The sequence below is a fragment of the Nyctereutes procyonoides genome, unplaced genomic scaffold, assembly GCF_905146905.1.
Source record: "Nyctereutes procyonoides isolate TBG_1078 unplaced genomic scaffold, NYPRO_anot_genome, whole genome shotgun sequence".
In the NCBI taxonomy this organism is placed as follows: domain Eukaryota; kingdom Metazoa; phylum Chordata; class Mammalia; order Carnivora; family Canidae; genus Nyctereutes; species Nyctereutes procyonoides.
In genome coordinates this window covers 41,344,797-41,354,877 of record NW_026575139.1, presented here as the reverse complement: position 1 = coordinate 41,354,877, position 10,081 = coordinate 41,344,797, and the positions used below count along the sequence as shown (strand labels likewise).

Sequence of the window (10,081 nt, the reverse complement as noted above, 5' to 3'; positions counted from 1 at the left end):
CCCTCTGCCTGTGTCTCTGCCTCTCTCTCTCTCTCTCTGTGACTATCATAAAAAAAATTTAAAAAAAGGAATAAGAAACCACTATTTCCAGGAAATATTATGGGATATTAAATTGTGGTTAACAGTGCAGGTGTGTATTACTTTTAAAACTCAATATCAAACAAGTTGATTGATAAAATATATTCATTTTGCTGGAGGTAGAGAGCAGATGGAGAAAGGAAGTAGATGGTGATTAATAAAAATAATTTTCTTTTTGCGGAACAATTTCCTTTGTTCCCTGAATGCATTTAAAACACAATTCAAGGGCACCTGGGTGGCTCAGTTGGTTAAACATCTGCCTTCAGCTCAGGTCATGATCTTGGTAGTGCTGGGATTGGGTACCATGTCAGGCTTCCTGCTCAGCAGAGAGCTTCTCTCTTTCCCTCTGCCCCACCCCCTGCTTGTGCACTCTCTCTCTCTCTCTCTGTCAAATAAAAACATAAATAAGTCTTTAAAAATATATATAAAAAATAAAATACAATTCAGTTTGCTACAATCTGTCTAACACAGAGATATTTTTCTAGGAGCACATCTATAACATAAAACATGTCAACCTGTTTTCCTAAAGCTACAATATTGTAAGCTATAAACTCCAAATGACAAAAGGGTAGAAGAGGTACCTTTGACCATCACACTAAATGACCCAACTGCAGAATTTTCATTGCCTGTCTTCCAAGTTCTGTGTTTTGCTTCATGCCCACAGGAGGAATGCTTCCACCAACAGATATAACCCTAATGGATTGGAAGGTGAGGTTTCCATGAGTGAAAAGACCAAAAACAGTTTATAATGTTGATGGGGTGACTGTGCTTGCCGCATAAGGAGCAACAGGACTGCTGCCTGTGGAAAGCAGGGAGATGAGCCACCCTGATTTCTCTGAAGGTAGGATTTGCCACCCTGCTATGAGCAGTGTGGTTGGCAGACAGCTTCCAGCTAACCAGTCCTCCTGAAATGCAGAGAGCCAGCTCCCCCAAGCCACATCCTTTCTGAGCTAGCAGGAGACAGAACTGTGCAGTAGTGCTCCCTCTAGAGCTCCCCACCAGGCTGGCTCAGGCGCTGCCAGGCTTGCTCTGCAAGTAGGAGTCTTCTGCTCAGTTCTGTGTCTGCTCTCCTAACACCACACGCGTTGATACCTAACAAACACCTTGCACCCCACACTCTATCTCAATATGTGCTTCTGGAGAACCCAATCAGCACACATGGCTCACAGTGAGGGGGAGAAGGACTATGGTTGGGACTCCCACTAGGCTGCCTCCTCTGTTGCCGCTGCTATTGTCAATGATACAAGTCAGTGCAACACTATAGCAACTCAATAGAAGCTGGACCCAAAAGGATTGGACCCTGCAGAAATTAAGGTCTGGTTCACTTCATCATGGGATCTTTAACATCTACCAGCTGAGATGCTGGTAGAAGGCCAAGGGGACATGAAAAATAAATCATAAATACCAACCATGGTACATACACAACATTGCAGAAGTAAGAACAATTTCAGCAACATGTGCTTTCTCCTCTGCTGTGTCATGGATATGCTGATATACTTGAATCTCCCTTTCTTCTACCCTTTCACCCACAGTTACATATGGGGCATACTGGTGGTAGTTACCTTTAAATTTTAGTTTGCATAATATAGACTATCAATGAGGGCTGTAATGTAACAAAAGAGAAATAGACATCTCCTAGATACCCTGGACTTGAAAGCTGGACCTACCAACTGTTTAGGTTTTGAGACTTAAAAAAATTGTTTTTATTAATTTGGGAGAGAGCACACGTGAGTGAGGGGAGGAGAAGAGTGGGACAAAGCCGACTTTGAGGGAGGGGACATGCAGACTTTGCCCTGAGCACAGAACCCAATGCAGGGCTCTATCCCAGGACCCCAAGATCAGGACCTGAGCAGAAACCAAGAGTCAGATACTCAACCGACTGAGCAACCCAGGCACCCTAGCTTGAGACTCTAAAGGCTGAATATAGTTTTGTTTGCGGGACCCTGGGTGGCTTAGTGGTTGAGCCTCTGCCTTTGGCTCAGGTCGTGATCCTAGGGTCCTGGGATCCAGTCCTGCATCAAGTCCCGTGTCAAGTCCTTCATCGAGTCCTGCATCAGGCTCCCCAAAGGGAGCCTGTTTCTCCCTCTGCCTATGTCTCTGCCTCTTTCTGTGTGTCTCTCATGAATAAATAAATAAAATCTTAAAATATATATATATATATTTTGTTTGCATAAGTATACTTTAATTTCGTCAGGTAAGAATACTTTGGGGACTATAAGTATGTGTAACAAAGGTAGATGATGATATTGGGCAGTGAAAAAGTGGAATGTAAGAAAAGGAAGAAGAATTACTTTAATATTTAACATTTACTGAGCACTTGAATAAACTCATTTAATGAATTAAATCATTTAATCTTCGCGACAGCACTGAGAGTGGTGCTATTACTATCTCCATTTACAAATGAAATTGAGGCTCCTAAAGCTTAATTAACTTGGCTACAGTTGCAGAGCGTTTGCACGCAGGCGTTCTGTGTATCCTATACATGCTCTTAATCTGAGTTATATTGTCTGGCTTTGCTGTAGAGGATGCATATCATTCTTTCAGGTTGCCCAGCATCTCAATCCTCTGATTGTGTTTGGGAAATTCTCTTTCACGCGCACCTGGGTAGAAGACAGAGCCCACCTGCCGCTACAACGTTAAAAGTTCTGATACTTCTCTCCCATTTTCTCTTGCTCTTCGGGTGTGAGCATGTTATTGATGCCACCTGGAAAATAACCTCTTAACCTTGAAAATAAAACTGTCAGTTATTTACTAGCAAAAGTGGGTTTATCCAGGAATAGCAGAGAATGGCACCTGGGATAAGCAAGCCGTGCACAAGAACAAAGAAGGCCCTTTGTTGAGGAAAAGGGGAAATAGTTGGAAGCCCGTCACAAAAAGTCTATTTTGGTAAACTAGGAGTTCTACGTATAGTGGCTTTTCATTGGCTGGGCTGTTGCTAAGGTGATGAAGAAGCCTTCCTTCCTCCTGCTGGGATAGTAAAGTAGCATCCCCACGCAAATTGCACCTCTGGCTGTTGGATTTAGATTGAACAGTGCTGAGTATGAGAGCTCCCCCTGCTGGCCTCTCAGATCCCTCCTACCCAGGGTTTCCTTTTATAAATTTTCATAAGGTTTACTAATCAGATGCACCTTCTGGTGGCTATTACAGCAAGATCAAGTTTCAAGAGCACCAGGGGTGGGGCACCTGGGTGGCTCAGGGGTTGAGCGTCTGCCTTTGGGTCAGGTCATGATCCCAGGATCCTGGGATCGAGTCCCGCATCAGGCTTCCCGCAGGGAACCTGCTTCTCCCTTTGCCTATATCTCTGACTCTCTCTCCGTGTCTCTCACGGATAAGTAAATAACATTAATTAAAAAAAAAAAGAAAAAGAAAAAGAGCCCCATGGGTAGCAGTGCTAGTGGTGGCCTTCACTGCCTAGTGCCAGGAGTGGTGGGGTCATAAGCTATAGCTTCTGGTCTTCATAGCAGCCACAATGGACCTGTCCTCACCAGACCAGACTTGTATTATTTTGGATGTTTTTTGCTATAAAGACATTAACGTGGTCTACGCAGCCTTCCCAGAAATTCTGTGAGGTACCCAACATTCTGATTTGTAACAACAGGCCTTATGGTTGTATAGCCTTATTTCTAAGATGAAATACTAGCTTACATATATATAGCTCATGGCTCTTTTTCTCTACAAGGCACTGTTCTAAGTGTATTACATACATGAGCCAAATGAAGTCTTAGAAAAATCTTAGGACTTAAGTTGGACTATTGTTCTCATTTAACAATGAGGAGACTTAGGTACAGAGAGCTTATGTAACTTGTCCCAGGTCACACAGAGACATGATTTAAGCCCGGGTCATCTGTCACCAGAGTCTCTACTCATTACCAGTCATTTTACCAGGGTCCCTTCATTTCTGAATTGTATTGATTCTCCCACTTCTTTAGATGACTGGATTTTGTCAAAGTTTTGTTTCTTTTTCAACAATTGCTCATAGGTGTTGTTTTGTTTGGGTTCTCTCATGCTGGAGAAACTCTATCTTTTGCCTTTATACCAGGAGTAAACTTGCTGAATATAAATTCCTAGGCCACTCGTTGCTGTAGAACTCTGTAGGCATTGTCCTACTGTCTTCTGGAATAGATGATTTTTGTGGCGAAGTCTCAGGGCCACCATATTTTTCTCTCTTGTGTGGAACTTTTTCTTTTTTGCTTTTCGTATGTATGTTGGTCCTTTTTCTTTCATTTTGCTTTTCTCTATATTGATCCTTTTTCCTTGATTAGGCATACTTTGACTTTGGGCATTCTATCTCAGTTTTTCCCGGGTCATGTTATGGTTTTTTTATCTGAAAATTCAAACTTTTATTTTGGAATAATTTTCTCCTCTCATTTTTGGGGAAAAAATTTAAAACTCCTTTGGTTCTATTCTTCAGAAATATCAATTATGGGTCTGGTAGATCTACTTTGACTCCTGTGTCTATCATCTCTAATATTTTTTATATTATTTTCCTTTCTTTTCTCTTTCTGGGACTTCAAAAAAAACCTGTCAATTATGTCCTTTACTATGTTTTTGATTGTGTTATTTCCACTTTCATTTGTCATGTAGTGTTTTTTGGTCATGGTTTTTAATTTCTATTCCAATGCCTTTTCCCCTGAGCTCTGCTGGGTGGCTTGCCTTTTACCTTTTTTAAAGTTTTTTTGAGCTGTTCCTCTGTTTCCTTGGATAATTCCTCTTATATATACATTCTTTATCTGTAGCTCAATTACATTCTTTTATACTTTTTTTACTTTCTTCCTGCAGTATATATGTATAGAGCCTAGACGGTTTATTTCTTTTTAAATTTATTTTATTTTTTTAAAGATCTTATTTATTTATTCGAGACAGAGAGCACAAGTAGGGGAGGAGCAGAGGGAGAAGCAGGCTCTCCCAAAGTGGGGCTCCATCCCAGGACCCTGGAATTATGACCTGAGTTGAAGGCAGATGCTTAACCACTGAGGTGGCCCTAGGTGTTCTCTTTGTCATGTCAACAGGGGGAACCTAGTCGAGGGAGGTGGTAAACAGTGAAGTTGGGCACTCTTCAACTTCCTATAACTACTACTCCTCTTTCCTAAGGGACCATATACTCTTCATATGTGGCAGTTAAGAGGTTAGTATGGTGTATAGTAAATCCTTTAACTACCTCTGAGAAATCTACTAAATTTTCTCTCAGCTACCAGGCCAGGTTATAGATAATAAAAATTATTGCCATCAGGGTCTCTTTTTCAGCTATCCCTCTCCTGCCACTTTATAGTGCAGAATTAGTGTCTCCCTAGGGGCACCTAATACTTCTCCCATGGGCTCCCCATGTCCCTCCGTCTTGGTGCTCTAATCAAAGACTTTTTGAAACTCTCATTTATTCTCAGAAATACCTATATTTTGCCTGAGATCAAGGCTGTCAGTGTTCACCATCATTTCTGTTTAAATTTGAAAGTGGTTGGCAAGTATTCTTCATGGTGGTTGTTTGGAATTGTAGTATTTCTGTTTAAAGATGAGGTTAAGAATCCAGGAATGGCTTATCTAGGAGGTTCTGGATCAGGGTCTCTGATGAGGTTGCAGTCATCTCAAGGCTTGAGTAGGGCTAGGGAATCCTTTCCCTCGCTCACTGTCATGATTGCTGGATGGTCTCAGTTCCTTGCTGACTATTCACTGGAGACTTCAGTTCCCTACCACATGGGCCTCTCCAGAGGGCTGCTAACACACAACAGCATGCTCACCCCAGAAAATGTGATGAGAGAGAGAGAACAAGAGAGCATCCAAAATGAAATCACATTCTTTCACATTTTAAGAACATACTACCACTTCTCCTATATGTTATTGGTCATGTAGATTAACTGTGGTAGAGAATGGGAAGGAACTCCACAGGGTCTGAATACCAGAAGGTAAGGATCATAAGAATGATCTTGGAAGCTGGCTACCATGAGTATATGTAAGTGTGTGGCTAAGTATATGCATGTGCATGTATGTATATATGTATATAATGTATATTAGACACATGCACAAATTAACTAGAAGGATGTTTATAGCAACTGTAAATTTGAATGCCCTTAATAATATAGCTTTGCAATATGTGAGTCAAAAATTGATAGAACTACAAAAAGAAATAGATAAATCTATTATAGTGAAGATTCTTAGCTCACATACCCAGTAACAAATAGGTCCCATAGATGAAAATATCAGTAAACCTAAGTTTTGAATAAGACATTTAACAAACTCAGTCTAATGGGCACATATACAGGACCTCATAAAACAGTTGGAGAATGCACATTCTTTTCACACCACTCAGAACCTTATGAAATGTGATTACTTAATAATCCACGGTTCAAGTATCAATAATCTTGAATTGGAACCACAATTTCTGACCACAATGCAATTAAAATTCAGATCAATTTGTAAAGAGATGACCATGAAAATCCTATATGCTAGCAAATTTTAAAATGTACTTCTAAATAATTCACAGGCCAAAAAAGAAATCATAATGGGAAATTTAAAATATCTAGACCTGAAAAATAAAAACAAACACTACGTATAACAATTTTGGAGAATCAACTATAGCAGTGAAGAGAGGGAAATGTGTAGTTTTAAATTGATAATTTAGAAAAGTCAAAAGACCAAAAACTAATAAGCTAAGTAGCTATTTGAAAAGCTATAAAAGCAACGATAGAATAAACCTAGTAGTAGTAGAAGTATGGAAATAATCTAGAATACAGTGGAAATAAATGAAATAGAAAACAAAGGTAGAAAAGGATTAAAAAAAAGAACAAAATTTCCAAGTTACTAATAGAATTAACATATCTATTAACATATCAACAACAAGAGAAGGTACAAAAACACTATGCTGGTAATAATAACTGGTATACAACCCAAGGAACAGTAGAGATTAAAAGGAAATTAAGGAAAAAACTTCATGACAATAATTTTTAAAACAAATGAAAACAAATGCTTACAAAAAATTAATTTGCCAGAATAAACTAAAACAACAAAACAAAACAAATCCTGAGAAGTCCCTTAGACATATGGAATTTTTTATTTTAAATGGGGTTCTTAGAAAGAAAACAACGGGTCCAGATAATTTTGACGACAAGATGTAACAAACTTTCAGTGAAAACTCTTCTAGAGAAGAGAATGAACAAGAGCATGTATATATTAAATGATTTATTAAATGATTAATTTCAGAAGCTGGTAGTAACTAACAGAACATACCAGTGAAACATTTTGTGACCTCTTCTGTTAAATATGTGTATAAATAAATTTAAACAATTTAAGGTAACTGTTGGGCTTATTGTGAATTCTATCTGGTTCAGCCAAAGTAATTGAACTTGCCTCAGATGATAAAAGTCCAATAGAATTCGGCTTCAAATTCTCTTATTCATCTTTGTTATAAAAGTGATCATCCTTCTTGTTACATTTTGAACTTTCCAGTAATCTCGTAAGAGTTAGGTTGTTGCCGCAGGCATAGTAGAGTTTGGTGTCAGCAGCATCCATAAGCTCTACAGAATCACAGGTGGGAGAGACTTCTTGCATTTGCCCATATCAGTACACATTTGCCTCAGTTTTTCCTTTAAATAATCTTAAATGATATGACTGAGTTATAATCCCCCCTCTCTCTGAATTCAAAAGAGAACTGGAATCTGGAATGCAATCTTTATGCCAGAGTTTAAGACCAATATATTTAATTGACATAAAATGTAAATTCAGACCTTCATTTCTCTCTCTGTTCTGCATGCCATTAAAGTTTAGACATAAAAATCTCCCCATTAGTTTATGATACCTGAAAAATAATTTCACTAATCTCACTGTGACCTCTGATGCTCTTGTTGGCATCCCAGGGGCTGTCCTTTTCTTTCACAATCAGGTAAATGATCTCTGCCCCAGATGTTTATGAATCACAATTGTGGAATTTTTGTTGATTTGTCTATTTTCTCCCTTCTCTAAGTGTCCTTTTACTTTCAATGGAGGCATCACTTCCAGCCTCTTCTGTTTTCAACAGACCACAGAATCTTTCCTGCACAGACTCAGTTAGGACCTACAGAACTATCATGGGCACAGGGCAATTTACTCAATGTTTTTTGCTCTCATTTCCCACCAGTTAACTGGGAACAATGATTCCTATCATTCAGGGTAGTTGTTGTGAACTGAAAGTGTGTATCTCCACCAAATTCTTATGTTGAAACCATACCCCGTAGTGTGATGGTATTAGGAAGTGAAGCCTTTAGGAGCTTGTTAGGAGTAGATAGGGTCATGAGGGTAGAGCCCTGATCAATGGGATTAGTGCCCTTGTAAGGGTCAGGGGAGAGCTTTGCTTTCTCTCTCTGCTCTCTACCACGTGAGGCTACAACTAGAAGTTAGCAGTCTGTAATCCACAAAGGAGCTGTCAGCAGAACTTGACCATGCTGACACCCCCAGCTCAGACTTCTAGTCTCCACAATTGGAAGAATGAAATTTCTGTTGTTTATAAGATACCCAATCTATGCTATCTCTGTTAAAACAACCAGAATGTATTAAAACGAAGACAGTAGTACAAGCATTCCTTGGAAATATTGTAGGTTCTGTTCCAGAGCACCGCAATAAAGTAAATGTTGCAATAAAGAGACTCAAATAAATGCTTTGATTTCCCAGAGCATGTAAAAATTATGTTTACATTATACTTTAGTCTATTAAGTGTGCAATAGTATGTCAAGAAAGACAATGTACATACCTTAATTTAAAGATATTTTATTGCTAACAACCACTAACCATTATCTGAGCTTTCAGTGAGTCGTAATCACTGATCACAGATCACCATAACAAATATAATAATGAAAAAGGTTGAAACATTATGAGAGTTACAAAGTGTGACACAGAGACGCAAAGTGAGTAAATGTAGTTGGAAAAATGATTCTGGTAACTTGCTCGATGCGGGGTTGCCAGAAACCTTACAGAATGCAGTATCTGTGAAGTGTGAAAAAGCACAGCATAATAAAACAAAGTACACCTGTAATAAGGTTAGAATGACATTAAGTGCTTACCACGGTGCTTACTTAGAACTCCATAAACACTCAATGCACGCCAATCATTATTCTTATCATAATCCCCATCCCCAAGGCCACGGTCTGTATATGATAGGGATAAATAGATCTTTCAATTTTTTATTGCAATTTCTATGAATTGCCTATTGACCTTGTGCATTTGGTGGCAGGGTATATTTTTAGATTTTGAAACATGAATACCCTTTGAGATCTCTGAGAGAAGAAACATAATGTCGATGATTTGTGTCTCTAATTGCCTTTAATGTATCCGTAACCTCACTGTGAATGAGTATCAAGCCCTTGTGAGATATCTTAGCTACTAGTATGGAAAAGCATCTGGCTTTAAGGACCCTCAGCAGTGAGTTGATATTTAAATCTTATTATTCATAATGCCACATGAGACCTTTCCTCTGTGATTATTTTACAGACATGTTCAAGGCAGTCTTTCTTATATTTTAGGTCTCTTTGAACCCCGTATCAACACTTGGCATGCTGTGGACTAAGACTTTCAAGTGAAAAATTTTTAAGCATTGCTCACTAATAAAAAATAATATTCGAAATTTATGGTGATCATTTAAGTTTGTAAGAGGGATCATGTTGTACGCAATTTTTTTTTTGTGAAGCCAGTATGATAATGAATAACTTGAGCTGTCGGTCACATCAGTTTCTTTTCTTACTACTTCTATCTACACAATTAGAAGACCCAAACTCACAACTATAGGTGGCTGAGAATAGCAGTAGGTGTTGGGTTTTATTTCACATAATTCTAGCTATTATTTGGATTGACGTGGACCCCATATTTTCAAACACCAACACCCCCATTCCACAGCCATTTGCAGTAACCTTTGCTAGTGCTCTCATCAGGAGGCGAAGTCTATTTTATCCTCTGTCCCCTATGTCTTAGTTTTCTCTTGCTGTGTAACAAATTACCACACACCACAGTTTAAAGCAGCACACGTTTATTATCTCACAGTTTCCTT

The 10,081-nt window shown here is 38.9% G+C and overlaps 1 pseudogene; it reads right to left on the bottom strand.

Moving 5' to 3' along the window:
• Positions 1-7,458: 7,458 nt before the first annotated feature.
• Positions 7,459-10,081, bottom strand: part of LOC129495941 (ferritin light chain-like) — a 48,522-nt pseudogene continuing 45,899 nt past the window's right edge.